The sequence below is a fragment of the Kogia breviceps genome, chromosome 1 (assembly GCF_026419965.1).
Source record: "Kogia breviceps isolate mKogBre1 chromosome 1, mKogBre1 haplotype 1, whole genome shotgun sequence".
Classification (NCBI taxonomy): Eukaryota; Metazoa; Chordata; class Mammalia; order Artiodactyla; family Physeteridae; genus Kogia; species Kogia breviceps.
This window is the reverse complement of record NC_081310.1, coordinates 109,005,770-109,023,271: the sequence shown is the minus strand read 5'-3', so window position 1 is coordinate 109,023,271 and position 17,502 is coordinate 109,005,770.

Sequence of the window (17,502 nt, the reverse complement as noted above, 5' to 3'; positions counted from 1 at the left end):
GTAATTGTAAAAGGAATAAAAAATTAAAGTGAAATAAAGCCAGAAATGTTAAGCTTAGTAGGTTGAATTTAATTTCAGAAGGAAAAGTCAGGAATATGTAGAAAATAGTCCAATATAATTTATTATAGTATAGCTATGTTGTTTACATATTCCATATTTTCCTGAAAGACCCAATTTTATTATTTTCAATATAATATACAAAAATACATTTTAATTTTTTTTTTGTGAGATGTCATAAAACTCAATATACTTAGAAAAAAAAATTTTATTGGACTTTATATTTCAATTTTGCATTAAAGAATTGGTATATACCCATAATGTATTCAAAACTTTTATTGAGTACCCTTTGTGCTCTGGGCACTGTCTTGGTTCAGAGGATTCAAAGCCCTTGCCTTAAGAAACTTACAGCCAATAAGCAAAAATAAGAAAGTAGCTAATGACAATACAAAATGTGAAGTGTTATGATGGTGAAGACACAGAGAATAGGCACCTAAACTAAGGGGAAAATTTGGAAGGGCTTAGAGAGTCTTCTAATCTTAATCTTGAAGGAGGAGTTAGCGAGGTCTGTTGGGGCTGGGGTTGGGGTTGAGATCTGGGAAATCATTCTCTACAAAGAAGCTGCAGTTCATGAAGAACCATAGTTGAGAGAAAGTATGGGCATTGGCAAACTGCAAATAATTTAGCTTGATTGGAGTCATATTAGAAGAATGATGAAGCAGGAGATTCTGGCAGTGGCCAAATTATGAAAAGCCTCATATATCTGCTAAGGTTTGCACTTAATTATAAGGCAGCCAGTATCCATTGAATGACTCTTGCAGGTGGATATGACATAATCTACTTTGCCTTTTAAAAGAATTCCTCTGGGGGGTGAGGAGAATGTCTAAGAAGGGGCAAGCTGATAATCAAGAGATCAATTAAGCAAGGGGTAGTATCCAAGCAAGATGTGATACTTGCTCAAACAAAATTAATGGCATTAGGATGGAAAGAAGTGGATGAAATGAAATATTAAGAACATAGAATCTTCACAGTTTTGCGACCAATTGAATGTTGGTGGTAAAGTCCACATTTTTAATCTCTGGAAATGAATATATGCAGGGCTCATTCACTGAGACAGGGAAAATATTGAGAGATCTAAGTATGAGTTTTATTTTTACATATGTTAAATATTAAGGGCATTGGGGACATTAAAGTGAAAATGTCAGGTAAGCAACTAGTTTTACTAGAAAGATTGAGATTATCTTATTTTCCTCTTAGGTGATTGGTTTAGTGTAGAATATGTAACCAAGTTCTTTTCAACTATATGTAATAATAAATATGCTGAGACCTTCCAGGAAAGATTCCCTTCTTTGATAAAAGTATATTTCTGTGGATAAGTCTTGTACCTTATTTTCTGTCTGAACATTGATTTTGGGGGGCCTGATGCTTGGAACTGCAGAAAGATTCTTTTGACCATGAGACAAAAGCAAAGAAAATCACTAAGAAGTAGAACCAGGGCCCTGATATTCCTAAACTACTGAATTTACCAATTCTAGAGCCATCCAACTGTGGATTTATTTTAGATGAGATAATAAAAACACTTATTGTTTGAGCAACTTTTCTTTATCTGTTATTTACACCTGAAAGATTTCTAATGTGAGGATTAAGAAGTAATTTGAAGATTATTCAGTGGAGTCTGTATAGGCAACTCTTTAAAAAGCTGAATGGTGATTAAGAGGGGAGAGATATATTATTTAGATGGAGGTGTCAAGGAAAAGTTTTCTTTTTCTTTTTAATAGGAGACATTTAAGAATATGTAAATACTAACATTACCAGGGAAATTATAACTGAGAGAGAAATTGAAAACAAGAGATTACAATGTATAGTGCTGATCGAGTAAAAAATCCTTTGGAGGAAGGAGACTTCTTTCTCTCTGATAGCAGGCGAGGTGGCACAGGTGGATGAACATAAAGTTTAAATGGCAGAGAATGTTCATTTATTTTATTGTTTCCCTCACAACTCTTTGTTTATTGCTTTTATTTTTTTCAACAACCAGAACAGATTTTTATGTTTTGGATCATCACTGATTGAGACTACTAGAGATTTTTCTCTTTAACTCATCAGAAGAGAATGTCCTCCAGAAGAAAAACAGAGTATCATCAATATGTAAATACCCAGGTGAAGGAGAGCCTGTATGTTTGGAATGAGACAGACAGCAGCTGGTTGTGTCAGTAAATTGTCAAAATCAGATTTCTTGTGACCAGCTGGCTTACTGAAGCACATACTGTTCTGGAGAATCCAGAAGTCAAATTGGTACCAGCTGAGGAGACATATATTAAGCTGAAGGCCAAACTAAATAAAAAGATATAAGAAAAGGACAACTTGTAGAAGAGAAAAAATGTAGCATCCCAAAGAGTTATCTGATAGTTGTTTTTAAAGATACAGCTGTAGAGGTTTGCATTTGCAGCCTCAAAGTCCAACAAGCATTCTCTGATTACACTCAGAGGAGGAATTGAAGCATTTCAACTGGCTACAGTAGGAACATACCAAGAAACCTCAGTCTGTTATGTACACGATTTCCATAAACTGATATTTTGCATTTAGCTCCTTCTTAACTGGATGGTACCGAGAAATGAAATCCAAGATCCATCACTGCAATTAACTTGAGTATACAATGGCAGTATTTGCCTCCCCAAAAGTTACGACTGATGTTAAATTATTACTGAACATTGAAGTTAGGATTGATTTTTAAATAGAACAACAGTAGATTGAAGGTATGCTTTTTTATTTAGAAATATACCTCTCCTATAAGATGCTGTACATAGAAATCCATGCCTTTAACATTGTTTCCAGATGTACTTTTGGCAAACTTTTAATTTTTTATTTAGCTAAACCTGTTTCTTAAACCATGTGAATGATCATATATCACAGAATAGAACCATTTTGAGGCTGAAGATTGAAATAGAAGATCCTAGTTGATTACATATTTAAGTGATTTCTGGTTCCCAAATGATATGGAGTGCAAGAATAATAATGACTCCATCCATAGCTTAATTTCTTTACATACATGCCAAAAAAATTCAAAAATCAAATCAATCATCCTGATTTATGTGTTCTGAAAGCAATGAGAAACCATTAATGAAGTTATGCATCTTTCAAAAAGCTATTAAGCAGGTAGAGAGGAACTGGCAAGTGTTCAAAAAAATATCTTATTTAGTGTTTGGGCCAAAACTGTAAATTATTTTCAGTGTACATTTCAATGTTCCAGTGAACTCAGAAGAATTCTATTTGTTCAGCTGGAAGATGTTCTTCTTGGCATAATACCAAATTTACAAGAGCAATGAGAGAAAGTGAAAACATTTTGAACATTTTGAGTGCAAGGAAGTAATACCATAAAACATAATACAGAGTATATTTTACAAGGAATTAAATATTTCTTTTCTATATTTTTATGATTCTGAGAACACTATTCAAACTTACCAATTAGCTGAATATTCGAAAAGTATTTGACTTTGTTATGAGGAATTAGTACTTATACTAGTAATTATAATGTGTAATTGTAATTGTTAATGCCTTTCCTGCCACTTCTATCATTTTTCCCTTCCCCTTGTATTTCTATTTTTTTGACCTGTTACTATAATGTTAAATCAATTGTCATTAATAAATCAGTGACATGAGGCTACAAAATAAATAAATGAATAAAAACTTGTGGGATACATGTTGGCATTAAAAACAAGTTTTTTAAAAGTTTTAAAATTATTTCTTTATATTTTCATTTTATAAAAGTCATAGATATTAAAGAAAAATTGCAAAATGCAGGATGAGATAATGAAAAAGTAAAAAAATATCTTCCATCATCTTACTACCTAAAGCTAACCAATAATAATATACATTTTTCCAGCCTTTAGCTTTATGACTAGGCTTTTAAAAATTAAAATGTTTAGTGTAATACTGTATGTGTAATTTGTATCATGGTATTTCAGTAAAAATTATATGAAAGTATTATATATTATATATATATATATACCTCTTTATAATGACTGTAATAGTCTGCTTAGTGAACATTTAGAATGATTATAATCTTTCACCATCATAAGTATTATTGATTATGTTTTATAATAGTGGTACATTATTTATAATAGTTTCCTCAAATTTGTTAAACAAATATTTATTGAAAAGCTATTTTATGCTAAGCACAAGAGGTGTTATGATACAATTCTTACCTTGAGAAGAGCATAACAAAGTAAAAAAGAAAACAAAGACTGCAAAATAAACAGAAAATGCATCTAAGATTTTGAAAGACTGATATGATAGTGGGCTAAGGCATTAATGGTGCCAAAAAACTGAGACTCCACAAGAGCCACCTTTATAGAGAAGCTTGCAGCAGGGCTGAGGTCCACATCTTGGAGTTCACTTGTTACAGGCCAAATTTTACTCTTCTGCCTAACCCTACTTTTTCTTTGATGTGAGAATAAGCTGGGTCATTGTAAAGTAGTAAGAAGCTCTTGTATTCTTGGAAGTTTACCACAATGGGCAGTATTCAGTCAAACCTTTTGAGGAGGTCCTTCAAAAAGAAAACAATATTGGAGAAGTGAGGTGGAACTGCTACACATTTGCTCCATAGCTCTAGGTGCCATTGATTATCCCATTAGACTATCTACTTTGGGGAATTTTCCTAATTTTAACATCTACTCTTAAAATATAAGCTCCAAGAGAGCAAGAATATCTGTACAGAACCGTGAACAATTCCTTGCACAAAGGCGTTTAATAAATATGTATTGATTCTCTATGGAAAAAATCAGTACCTATTCCAATAAGCTGTTCCACACTTTCGACCTCTGGGCTTTTGACTTATACCTTAGTATTGCCTATAGGGCATATGCTGCAATGGCCTAAATATAACAATACTGTAAATTTAGGGCCTTATATAGGTAAAGGAACATAAAATAAGTAAAAGTGTCATTTAAATAGACTACTCTCTTTCTCCATCACCCCAAACTTAAGAAATTATGTAGGATTCTATCAATGGGTCTTTTCAATAGCAGGGCATCTGTGTTCCAGGTGTTCTGCCTGTTCACTTGGAAGGCTGCTACTTTTGCCCAGAGGCTGTCCTTTTCTTTCCTGAGTGCTTTTCGTGCTGCTGTGAAAAGGACTACATATCCTGATAAGAATTTAGGCTAAAGAAGTAGATTATCAGTTAAAAGGGATGGTAGGTAAATAGAACATTTACCTGAAAGTTAATTCTGAGGTTCACTAACAGAATTCTGTCATATAGTTAAAGGAGTATACTTAGCATCTAGATTTACTGGAGACTTGAAATTTTGGGCTCTAGTTTCTTGATGCTTGGGGTTGGTTCATTCCAAAGGTGAACATACACAAGGACATATTTTTTATATTATTATTCAGTCCTTGTGTTGCAGTGTAAATATCTTATTCTTGTCACATGAGTCAGTTAAATTGAAAAACTAGTTTACTTAGTGGATATGTAACAATGATGCTATTAAAAAGGTGCTGGCAAGTCCTGTCAGCTCTACAATAATCAAAAACCTCCATTTTTGTTATCCAGTGTATAATAAAGTTAAAAAGAATAAAATGGTCTTCCCCAATGCAACTTATACTCCAGTGATTCTCTGAAGAGGGCACATTTCTCACACTTCTGTATTTTATTAATGCTATAGCTATACTCTCACTCACCTTTTCAAGGCTGAAAAATATTTTCTTATCTTTGAGACTCAGCTAAATGACATACATACCTTTGAAAAATGCATGTGCTAAACGATATCTCTATCAAAATATTTATGTCATTTTGGCATAATTAGTGTCTATTGCCCTAATTAGAACATAGGTTCCTCAAAAATTAATTCCAATAGGTTGCTGAATAAGAACATTTAGTCTGCAAGTCTAAAACCTGATGTTTTGAATATGTATTGCTATATTAACAAGACTTCTATTAGATCAAGTGTTTAAAAAGTACATTTCGGGCTTCCCTGGTGGCGCAGTGGTTGAGAGTCCGCCTGCTGATGCAGGGGACACGGGTTCGTGCCCCGGTCTGGGAAGATCTCACATGCCGCGGAGCGGTTAGGCCCGTGAGCCATGGCCGCTGAGCCTGCGCGTGCAGAGCTTGTGCTCAGCAACGGGAGAGGCCACAACAGTGAGAGGCCCTCGTACCGCAAAAAAAAAAAAAAAAAAAAGTACATTTCAACTTTAATATCTCATGTATATATGATGGATCATTGGTCAATACATGTCAGCCATTAATCTGAAATAGCAGAAGTCATGCTACCAGTTAATCTCTGCTAAACGTTTACTTTACATTATATTTGAAAAAGGAAAAGAAATTATTTTTCTTTTCTTTGAAGTTGATAATACTTGTAAAGCATTGTTTCCTGTTTTATTCTACCTAGCTTTACTTTTTGGATGTGTTACTTTTTTACCCAAATTTCTTTTTTTCTTGTTTTTTTTTGGTAAAAATACATAGTGCACATAGACCACTTTGCTTTTATTTATTTATTTATTTATTTTAACATCTTTATTGGAGTATAATTGCTTTACAATGTTGTGTTAGTTTCTGCTTTATAACAAAGTGAATCAGGTATACGTATACATATATCCCCATATCCCCTCCCTCTTGCGATGCCCTCCCACCTCCTTATCCCACCCCTCCAGGTGGTCACAAATAACCAAGCTGATCTCCCTGTGCTATGAGGCTGCTTCCCACTAGCTATCTATTTTACGTTTGGTAGTGTATATATGTCCATGCCACTCTCTCACTTTGTCCCAGCTTACCCTTCCCCATCCCTGTGTCCTCAAGTCCATTCCCTACATCTGCATCTTTATTCCTGTCCTGCCCCTAGGTTCGTTAGAACGATTTTTCTTTTTTTTTTTAATTCCATATATATGTGTAAGCATACAGTATTTGTTTTACTCTTTCTGACTTATTTCACTCTGTATGACAGACTCTACGTCTCTCCACCTCACTACAAATAACTCAATTTCGTTTCTCTTTATGGCTGAGTAATATTCCATTGTATATATGTGCCACATCTTCTTTATCCATTCATCTGTTGATGGACACGTAGGTTGCTTCCATGTCCTGGCTATTGTAAATAGAGCTGCAATGAACATTATGGTACATGACTCTTTTGGAGTTATGGTTTTCTCAGGATATATGCCCAGTAGTGGGATTTCTGGGTCACATGGTAGTTCTATTTTTAAGGAAACCCATACTGTTCTCCATAATGGCTGTATCAATTTACATTCCCACCAACAGTGCAAGAGGGTTCCCTTTTCTCCACACCCTCTCCAGCATTTATTGTTTGTAGATTTTCTGATGATGGCCATTCTGACTGGTGTGAGGTGATACCTCATTGTAGTTTTCATTTGCATTTCTCTAATGATTAGTGATGTTGAACATCCTTTCATGTGTTTGTTGGCAATCTGTATATCTTACTTGGAGAAATGTATATTTAGGTCTTCTGCCCATTTTTGGATTGGGTTGTTTGGTTTTTTCATATTGAGCTGCATGAGCTGCTTGTATATTTTGGAGATTAATCCTTTGTCAGTAGCTTTGTTTGAAAATATTTTCTCCCATCCTGAAGGTTGTCATTTCTTCTTGTTTATGGTTTCCTTTGCTGTGCAAAAGCTTTTAAGTTTCATTAGGTCCCAGTTGTTTTCTTTGATTTTGTTTCCATTTCTCTAGGAGGTAGGTCAAAAAGGATCTTGTGTGATTTATGTCATAGAGTGTTCTGCCTGTGTTTTCCTCTAAGAGTTTTATAATGTCTGGCCTTATATTTAGGTCTTTAATCTATTGTGAGTTTATTTTTGTATATGGTGTTAGGGAGTTTTCTAATTTCATTCTTTTACATGTAGCTATCCTGTTTTCCCAGCACCACTTATTGAACAGGCTATCTTTTCTCCATTATATATTCTTGCCTCCTTTATCAAAGATAAAGTGACCATATATGTGTAGGTTTATCTCTGGGCTTTCTATCCTGTTCCATTGATCTATATTTCTGTTTTTGTGGCAGTACAGTACTGTCTTGATGACTGTATTCTTGGAGTATAGTCTGAAGTCAGGGAACCTGATTTCTCCAGCTCCATTTTTCTTTCTCAAGATTGCTTTGGCTCTTTGGGATCTTCGTGTTTCCATACAAATTGTGAATTTTATTTTGTTCTAGTTCTGTGAAAAATGCCATTGGTAGTTTGACAGGGATTGCACTGAATCTGTAGATTGCTTTGGGTAGTAGAATCATTTTCACAATGTTGATTCATCCAATCCAAAAACATGGTATATCTCCCCATCTGTTTGTTTCATCTTTCTTTCATCAGTGTCTTATAGTTTTCTGCATACTGGTCTTTTGTCTCCTTAGGTAGGTTTATTCCTAGGTATTTTATTCTTTTTGTTGCAATGGTAAATCGGATTATTTCCTTAATTTCTCTTTCACATTGTTCATCATTAGTGTATAGGAATGCAAGAGATTTCTGTGCATTATTTTTTTATCCTGCTACTTTACCAAATTCGTTGATTAGCTCTAGTAGTCTTCTGGTAGCATCTTTAGGATTCTCTATGTAGAGTATCATGTCGTCTGCAAACAGTGACAGTTTTACTTCTTCTTTTCCAATTTGGATTCCTTTTATTTCTTTTTCTTCTCTGATTGCTGTGGCTAAAACTTCCAAAACTGTGTTAAATAATAGTGGTGAGAGTGGCAAACTTGTCTTCTCCCTGATCTTAGTGGAAATGGTTTCAGTTTTTCACCATTGAGAACGATGTTAGCTGTGGGTTTGTCATATATGGTCTTTATTATGTTGAGATAAGTTCCCTCTATGCCTGCTTTCTGGAAGGGTTTTATCATAAATGAGTGCTGAATTTTGTTGAAAGGTTTTTCTTCATCTATTGAGATCATCATATGATTTTTCTCCTTCAGTTTGTTAATATGGTGTATCACATTGATTGATTTGTATATATTGAAGAATCTTTGCATTCCTGGGATAAACTCCACTTGATCATGGTGTATGATCCTTTTAATGTGCTGTTGGATTCTGTTTGCTAGTATTTTGTTGAGGATTTTTGTATCTATGTTCATCAGTGATATTGGCCTGTAGTTTTCTTTCTTTGTGACATCTTTGTCTGGTTTTGGTATCAGGGTGATGGTGGCCTCAGAGAATGAGTTTGGGAGTGTTCCTCCCTCTGCTATATTTTGGAAGAGTTTGTGAAGAATAGGTGTTAGCTCGTCTCTAAATGTTTGATAGAATTCACCTGTGAAACCATCTGGTCCTGGGCTTTTGTTTGTAGGAAGATTTTTAATCACAGTCTCAATTTCAGTGCTTGTGATTGGTCTGTTTATATTTTCTATTTCTTCCTGGTTCCATCTTGGAAGGTTGTGCTTTTCTAAGAATTTGTCCATTTCTTCCAGGTTGTCCATTTTATTGGCATATAGTTGCTTATAGTAATTTCACAAGATCCTTTGTATTTCTACAGTGTGAGTTTTTACTTGTCCTTTTTCATTTCCAATTCTGTTGTTTGAATCTTCTCCCTTTTTTTTCTTGATGAGTCTGGCTAATGGTTTATCAATTTTGTTCATCTTCTCAAAGAACCAGATTTTAGTTTTATTGATCTTTGCTATCATTTCCTTCATTACTTTTTCATTTATTTCTGATCTTATCTTTATGATTTCTTTCCTACTGCTAAATTTGCAGTTTTTTTGTTGTTGTTCTTCTTCTTTCTCTAAAAGCTTTAGGTGTAAGGTTAGGTTGTTTATTTGATATTTTTCTTGTTTCTTGAGATAGGATTCTAATGCTCTCAACTTCCCTCTTAGAACTGCTTTTGTTACATCCCATAGTTTTTTGGTCATCGTGTTTTCAGTGTCATTTGTTTCTAGGTATTTTTTAATTTCCTTTTTTATTTTTTCAGTGACCTCTTTGTTATTTAGTAGTGTATTGTTTAGTCTCCATGTGTTTTTATTTTTTACTAATTGATATCTAGTTTTTTTTCCTGTAATTGATATCTAGTCTCATAGCGTTGTGATCAGAAAAGATACTTGATATGATTTCCATTTTCTTAAATTTACCAAGCCTTGATTTGTGACCCAAGATATGATCTATCCTGGAGAATGTTCCATGAGCGCTTGAGAAGAAAGTGTATTCCATTGTTTTTGGATGGAAAGTCTTAGGAATATCAATTAAGTCCATCTTAGTTAATGTATCATTTAAAGCTTGTGTTTCTTTATTTATTTTCATTTTGGATGATCTGTCCGTTGGTGATAGTGGGGTGTTAAAATCCCCTACTATGATTGTGATACTGTCAATTGCCCCTTTTATGGCTGTTGAACATTTGCCTTATGTATTGAGGTGCGCCTATGTTGGGTGCATAAATATTTACAATTGTTATATCTTCTTCTTGGATTGATCCCTTGATCATTATGTAGTGTCCTTCTTTTTCTCTTGTAATAGTCTTTATTTTAAAGTCTATTTTTTCTAAAATGAGAACTGCTACTCCAGCTTTCTTTTGATTTCCATTTGCATGGAATATCTTTTTCCGTCCCCTCACTTTCAGTCTGTATGTGTCCCTAGGTCTGAAGTGGGTCTCTTGTACACAGCATATATGCAGGTCTTGTTTTTGTATCCATTCAGCAAGTCGATGTCCTTTGGATGGAGCATTTAATCCATTTACATTTAAGGTAATTATCGATATGTTTTTTCCTATTACCATGTTTTTAATTGTTTTGGGTTTGTTATTGTAGGTCTTTTCCTTCTCTTATATTTCCTGCCTAGAGAAGTTCCTTTAGCTTTTGTTGTAAAGCTGGTTTGGTGGTACTGAATTCTCTTAACTTTTGCTTGTCTGTAAACGTTTTAATTTCTCCATTGAATCTGAATGAGATCCCTGCTGGGTAGAGTAGTCTTGGTGATAGGTTTTTCCTTTTCATCACTTTAAATATGTCCTGCCACACCCTTCTGGCTTGCAGAGTTTCTGCTGAAAGGTCAGCAGTTAGCCTTATAGGGATTCCCTTTTATGTTATTTGTTGTTTTTCCCCTGTTGCTTATCATATTTTTTCTTTAATTTTTGAGTTTGATTAATATGTGTATTGGCATGTTTCTCCTTGGATTTATCCTGTATGGGACTCTCTCCACTCCCTGGATTTGATTGAGTATTTCCTTTCCCATATTAGGGAAGTTTTCAACTATATTCTCCTCAAATATTTTCTCAGTCCCTTTCGTTTACTCTTCTTCTTCTGGGACCCCTATAATTCGAATGTTGGTGCATTTAATGTTGCCCCAGAGGTCTTTGAGACTGTCCTCAATTCTTTTCCTTCTTTTTTCTTTATTCTGCCCTGTGGTAGTTATTTCTACTATATATTCCAGGTTACTTATCCCTTCTGCCTCAGTTATTCTGCTATTGATTCCTTCTAGAGAATTTTTAATTTCATTTATTGTGTTGTTCATCATTGCTTGTTTGCTTTTTAGTTCTTCTAGTTCCTTGTTAAATGTTTCTTGTATTCTCTCCATTCTATTTCCAAGATTTTGGATCATCTTTACTATCATTACTCTGAATTCCTTTTCAGGTAGACTGCGTATTTCTTCTTCATTTGTTTGGTCTGGTGGGTTTTTACCTTGCTCCTTCATCTGCTGTGTATTTCTCTTTCTTCTCATTTTGCTTAACTTACTGTGTTTGGGGTCTCCTTTTTGCAGGCTGTGTGTTCATACTTACCGTTGTTTTTGGTGTCTGCCCCCAGTGGGTAAGGTTGGTTCAATTTGTTGTATAGGCCTCCTGGTGGAGGGGACTGGTGCCTGTGTTCCGGTGGATGAGGCTGGATCTTCCAGGTGGGCAGAACTGTGTCCAGTGGTGTGTTTCAGGATGTCTGTGAACTTATTATGATTTTAGGCAGCCTCTCTGCTAATGGGTGGGGTTTTGTTCCTGTCTTGCTAGTTGTTTGGCATGGGGTGTCCAGCACTGGAGCTTGCTGGTCATTGAGTGGAGCTGGGTATTAGCATTGAGCCAGAGATCTCTGGGAGAGCTCTCACAGTTTGATATTACCTGGGGCCAGGAGGTCTCTGGTGGTCCAATGTCCTGAACTCGGCTCTCCCACCTCAGAGGCTCAGGCCTGACACCCAGCCGAGCACCAAGACCCTGTCAGCCACACAGCTCCATTCTGCGCTTGCCCCTTAAATTCTCCCCCAAATTTCTTAATTTGTATCCAAACATGATCAGATATTTCCATTTACCGTCATTTGTTAGCCCACATCCGTACTCATCTTTAAATAGATATCTGATTACATTATTTAATACTTGGAAAATGTGAATGTTGTTATTGTTCTCAGACTTCTACTTTCCTTCCTTGAATCCTAACAGATGTTTTACAATTTCTCAAAGACCGTTCTGTAGCCATAAGAGCTTATCTTTAAGGGTTTCTCTTTGGCCTGTTGCTTTACTCTAAATATTTCTGAAAACTCATCTTCCTGACATGACCTGAACTTCTACAAGTCTAAACCATAAGGAAAGCGAATTCAGCAAAAATCAACTCTGTTTGCACAAGAACATTGAGCTATTTAACATGCTAACCTATTGGGACTGTGTAAATGACACAGCAGTTGGCAATGCTTAATTAAAGCATTAATAGTAAATGGAAGCATTAAGATTTATTTATCATTTGAGGAAATTAGTAATTCAGTTATCCTTGAATAAAATTCATGAAGAACAGCTTAATTATATTTTCTTCAGCAACAAAACCGAATAGCTTATTTAAATTTTAAAATCCCCCTGAGATTTCATCAGGGAGTCTATGAAGCTGATGAATTTGTATTACCCTTCATACAAGAGGAATTCATTCAAAGCAATTTTGCCAAGACATGTTGATAGCATAGTTAATGGATAAAATTCATTTGAAAGATAAAATTTAGAATATAAGTAATATTGAATAAATTATCTATTGTAAAAAAAATCACATCCTCCTTTTCTTTAAAGAACAAAATAAGAGAGATAACTTTGAAAATATTAAATACACTTAAATTATTTTTCTAGGCTTTTATCTGCAATATTGCTGTGTATTCATCATACTAAGGAAAAAATTTTAATTAATTTTTAATTAAATTATACTTGTCCATGAGAATTTAAACAGCACAACCTTTTCCTCCTTCCTAGAATGTTTTTTTTTTTTTTTTTTTGTGGTACGCGGGCCTCTTACTGTTGTGGCCTCTCCCATTGCGGAGCGCAGGCTCCGGACGCGCAGGCTCAGCGGCCATGGCTCACGGGCCCAGCCGCTCCGTGGCATGTGGGATCTTCCCGGACTGGGGCACGAACCCGTGACCCCTTCATCGGCAGGCAGATTCTCAGCCACTGCGCCACCAGGGAAGCCCGAATGTTATTTTTTTCTTGTGTATTCCTTAAACACTTATTCTTTAAGAGTTATCTTGAAAATACTGCCTCTGAAAATGCATTTTTGACTTCTTCAAAATAATTAAATATGCTCTTAGTTTTTAAATTTAATTAAGCCCCAAATATCATAAGCTTGGGATTGATTTATATTGAGTCTCATCTGAAAGGTAGAGCAAAGGTGGAAATGAAATAAGAACATTCATTATTATTTTTTTAATAAGCTAGAATCTTTTAACACTTATTTGCTGTATAATTATGGCCAAGATAACAAATATCTCTGAAATTCTCTTTCTTCATATTGATTTAGAAAAAGATAATTGTAATTAGTCCCTAGAGTTCTTGTGATGATTAAATGAGGTAATCCCATCTCTTGACCAGGAAAAAGTGATAGGTTTAACTCACTTAATCATCTGATCTGATCTGAGGCTGGTGAAATTTATGGTCTGTACTAGTGGGTGGAGTCCCATAAATCTCTCCCTCTTACAATTAACTAGGCCTTACTATGGGGATACTCTGAACTCAGCTGCATTCTCAATTTAGTACTCAGAAGTTTCTATTACAAAGTCATCTCATCCCTCCCTATAGAGGGTCCATGGTGGGCCAACTTCTTGTCAACTCTTAGATATCTCTGTGTTTTACAGTGTGGTTTATGGGGAATTCTGGATTGCTCCTATGTCATACACAATCAGTGGGGAACTAGGTTTTGGAAAGTTTCTTTTCTCACACCTACAAAAAATTTCTAATTTTCCATTTGAAACACAATTTTTTAAATAGTTAAAATTGACTGGATATGTAGAAAAAAATAGATTAAGATAAAAATTATGGGACTTAGCCTATTGAATCTATGTTTAGCGTAGCATCCCTTTAGGGATTTGTTACTTCAGTAGTTATTGTATTCTCCAAAATATTATTAAAACACTAATAATTTTGAGAAATGTAACAATAAAATATTATTATTGTCACTTTTCTCCATAACTATGAGATACTAAGAGCCTTGGTGACATCTGTTAAATACTAATAGTTTTAATAAAAGTATTAATCTTATCAATATTTCTTGTTAATTGAATAATAAGATGAATTGTTCAATACTTTGGTTCAATACTTATTATTCAATGAACATTAGATATCCCTGAGTCTTGTCCAACACTTATAAAGTGTTATGAGCTGAATGTTTTTGTCCGTCCAAAATTCATATTTTGAAATCCTAACCTGCAGTGTGACAATATTTGGATATAGGGCCTTTATGGAAGTAACTAAGTTAAATGAGGTCATAAGGATGAGGCCCTGATCCAGTAGGAACATTGCCTTTTAAGAAAGTAATTACTGTCCTTTTAAGTGTACAGCAAATACCAGAGAGGAAGTTCTCTCTCTCTCTCTTTCTCTCATACACGCGCACACACACACACACACACACACACACACACACACACACACACACACACACACACTTATACAGAAAAGGGCATGTGAGGAAGCAGCAAGTAGGCTCTGTCTGCAAGCCAGAAAATGAGTTCTCATCAGGAACTGGATTGCTCAGGACCATGATCTGGGATTTCTAGCCTCCATAACTGTGAGGAGTAAATTTCTGTTTGCACCCAGTCTGTAGTATGTTATTATGGCAGCCCAGGTAGACTAAGACACATACTAATGACAATTATTTTTATTAAATTTGTAGCATTACTGATTATGTTATTATGTACCCTATTACTTACAATATTTTATTAGTCATATTGTAGAAAACTGAAAACAAACAAAAGAGTTTTCAAAATAATAAGCACATATTCTGGATTCCTATATGCCTATATACTATAAAGTAAACAATATTTGGCTCACAGTAGTTTTTCCCTTAAAGAAAGTTGCAGCTGTGTTAGGCACAAAAGACATACAGAAGATAAAATTACAGACCAGTGTAAAAAACTAAAATTAACACTAGGAAAATTTTGATGTACGTGGTCTGCCATAGGTATATGTAAATCCATTTCTGTATTTTTATGCACTAGTTCAAAGTTTTTCCTCTCTATTGTTTGTAGCTAACTATTCCCAGGCTAACAAAAATACCTTAAAATTGTGTGGTTCTTTAATTGCTCTTACTGTTATTGAGGAAAGTAATGTGATTAAACAGTGGCAGAAGGTTGTGAAAGATTTAACCTTGGATATTTGCATTTTAATTGAACTGACTGGAGGAAATAATGTTTATTCCAATGGAGAACATTTATATTGGCAAAATTTCATCACTGTGGCCAATCATTTGTGGCCGATAATTAGCTCTTGCCTACCGCTTATATGTGTAAGTGCTAACCTGATGGGATATTTACAAATGGACAAATTCATCACCTTAATCACAAACCTTGACATGTTTAAGAAACAAAAATCCAAGTGGTCTAGGAGAGTTTCATGTAAGACATAAAATTTGCCCTAGTTTTTGAAGGTGAGGTAAAATATAGCTAATCAAAGAAAAAGTAAAGAAAGACAAAGGCACCAAAGGATGAATGATCAAGAAAAGTCTGGGGATAGTCTTCAAGGATAATTTTAATAAGAAGTATTCATTTTAACAATACCTTTTATTTGTCCTATCTGCTTCCCTGAGTCTCCACCCCCAGCCCCCAGTGGTCATTAGTTTTCAGATACAAAGGAGAATGTTTCTGGTAACTTTGTTAAGATCTACTCAATGCTCAAAGTGAGTCTGAATAGTTAAGTTTGAAAACTGTCACTTTTGTTTCCAATTACAATTATTTGATTCATTGAAATAAAATTAAGAACTTGACTTGGCTTTTAAATATGGAAAATTCATCCTAATCATGGTCTTAACTGAGTGAGTGTGTTATTGACGTGTGCCTGAAAACCTATCAGCTCAACAGGAAGAAAAACACAATGCCTGATGCTCTGAACATCTTCCTTTGAAACCCATTCCCTATGTTTTTGGCTCAGATCAGTCCATTTTGCTTAGTTTCTTGGAATTCTTCGCTAGTTCTACTTCATTATAAACAATATTTATAATTTCTTAACTAGAGTTATAGGTATAAAAGGTAAAAGCAGTATTTTAACATTTTCACTTCTAAGATTTCCATCTTGGTCCTATTTTTTTAATAGTTGCCTATTAGTATTTTATGGCTATCTTAGCATCTCAATTTAAATTATAATTTTTAAGAATTCATTTTCCCCTCTATTCTTTATACAACCCCTTTATCCATCAGGGTTTAGGTGTTCATTCATCCTGGCCTTTTTATTTCATGATTTTGGTTTTGTAAATGGTCTCTTGATCCTTAGCTGATTATTCAAATTTATATATAAGGAATGATGTTGATCAGAATAGGAAGTTTTTGTGAGTTACCAGTGCAGCTGTGCATGTCTCTCACTGCACACTGGCCTTCTTGCTGATCCTTGTACACATCGATTCCACTCTTGCTTCAGAGCTTTTGCACTAATAGTTTTCCTTTGACTAGAATGTTCTTCCTCTGCATGGCTCTCCCCTTCTATTCTTTTAGGTTTCTGTTCAAAATCACCTCCTCAGGAGACACTTCCTGGCTACACTCCCTATCATCACAGCACAATTTCATTGTTAAGCTCCCTCTTCTGCTTTAATTTTCTTTCTCTCGCTTAGTAGTATGTAATTAGAGCATATCAACTGAATTTGTTTCATGCTTGTTTCCTTGATAAGAATGTAAAATGTAAGTTTCATGGGGGCAAGAACTTTGCATTATTCACTGTCATATTCCCATGTCTAGGATACTCTCTGATGCATAATAAGCATTTAGTAAATATTTATTTATTGAATAAGTTACAAATACATGCCCTTCTCCACCCCCACCCCCCCAACACACACACTGAATGAGAAATCTGAACTCTGGGATCTATAAGTACATGGGTCTTGTCAAGAGGCAAGCTTTTCTTTCCAGGCCTTGGTTGGGGAGAGGACAGACTGGCCCAGACTCTCATTTATTGTGAAAGTCAGGAGGGCATGGTTAGAGCTCTCCTATCCATTTCTTCCTTTCTGCTCCTTTTGTGGTAGTTCATAAATACTTCAAATCCCTATTCTCCTTAAAGCTGCCCCTCTCCCACAAGTCAGGAAAATCTCTCCCTTTGTTTAGAAACCAATTCTCAAGGCTATGCTGGGAGCAGATGCTGCAAGAGCTTCCTAATACACATGAATAGGGAAA